Source organism: Crocuta crocuta, unplaced genomic scaffold (assembly GCF_008692635.1).
Source record: "Crocuta crocuta isolate KB4526 unplaced genomic scaffold, BGI_CrCroc_1.0 scaffold139, whole genome shotgun sequence".
Taxonomy (NCBI): domain Eukaryota; kingdom Metazoa; phylum Chordata; class Mammalia; order Carnivora; family Hyaenidae; genus Crocuta; species Crocuta crocuta.
In genome coordinates this window covers 3,383,118-3,384,160 of record NW_027533258.1, presented here as the reverse complement: position 1 = coordinate 3,384,160, position 1,043 = coordinate 3,383,118, and the positions used below count along the sequence as shown (strand labels likewise).

The 1,043-nt window shown below is 37.1% G+C and overlaps 1 long non-coding RNA gene across 1 annotated transcript in view; it reads right to left on the bottom strand.

Moving 5' to 3' along the window:
* Window positions 1-597: 597 nt before the first annotated feature.
* LOC144217330 (uncharacterized) overlaps window positions 598-1,043 on the bottom strand; it is a 1,053-nt gene continuing 607 nt past the window's right edge. The window contains exon 2 of the long non-coding RNA XR_013330877.1: window positions 598-1,037. This is a non-coding gene — a long non-coding RNA (uncharacterized LOC144217330). The remainder of the gene's footprint in view (window positions 1,038-1,043) is intronic.

The following is a 1,043-nucleotide window of genomic DNA, read 5'->3' as shown; positions in this document are numbered from 1 at the left end:
TGGGCAGTTTCTATTTCTGTATCTTTGAATTCATGATTCTTTTCTTTTGCAGTGTCTAATCTGCTCTAAATCCAATCCAATTTATTTTCATTTCAGATATATTTATTATCTCTAGGAGTTTGATTTCCCACTTATATATTTTTTTCCTTTCATAGTTCAAGAGTCCCTGGGTTATGTCATACTTTCTCCAAAGATATCCATTGCCTCTTTGAGATCCCAAGAGCCTACCTCTACGGTGTTCAGTTTCGCTGAGATTTGTTTTTCCCTGCAGGTCCCCATATGCAGGGGGCTCACCCTGTGTGGGCCTCATACACAGTGGAAAAAGCAGAGAATCCAAGGCACAGAGAGTAGGGGTGTGTTAGGGAGGAAATGTTTTCATTGAGGGAAACTGCTCAGTGAAAGTCCTAATGTCCATTAGAGTCCTAATGAGGTCTGTTTCACTATGGAAAATATGGCCTCTGGGTATTAAAACCATGGAATTGAGGCAATGGAAAGCATGCTTTATAATATATAATAATCTGATACAAGATATAATAGCATCTATATAAAAACTTATAACAATAAATATGTTTAAATTAATATAAATACCAATATTAATTACATTATTGTTTTTTATTATTTTATTATTATTAGGATGAGCTGAGGAAGGAAGCTCTAGTTCAAAGACCCAGGAATTATAATGAAGGCATTACCGATTTTTCGGTCAAGAACTTGAAAGACCAGCAAAAGTGTGCACACGCGCTTACCAACTCTACTGGCTTCCGAGGCTTTAGCTAATTTACAGAAGGCCTATATCTTCTGCCAGTGACTTTATTTCTTCAGCCACACTGAAATGTCCAATGTCAGGAGCTGGTGTCATTCATTTTTGCGTCGCTGGTACCTGATCCTAGTGCTTGACATACAGTTGTGGCCTCTCAATATTGTACTGTTTGTTTGTATTTGTATTGCTTGTTTAATTTGACTGGATTTTTTTAGGTCACCCAAATTGTCGACAAACATAGCCAATTCCTGCTTAAATGCAGACAAAAGAGGACAAGCTAAAA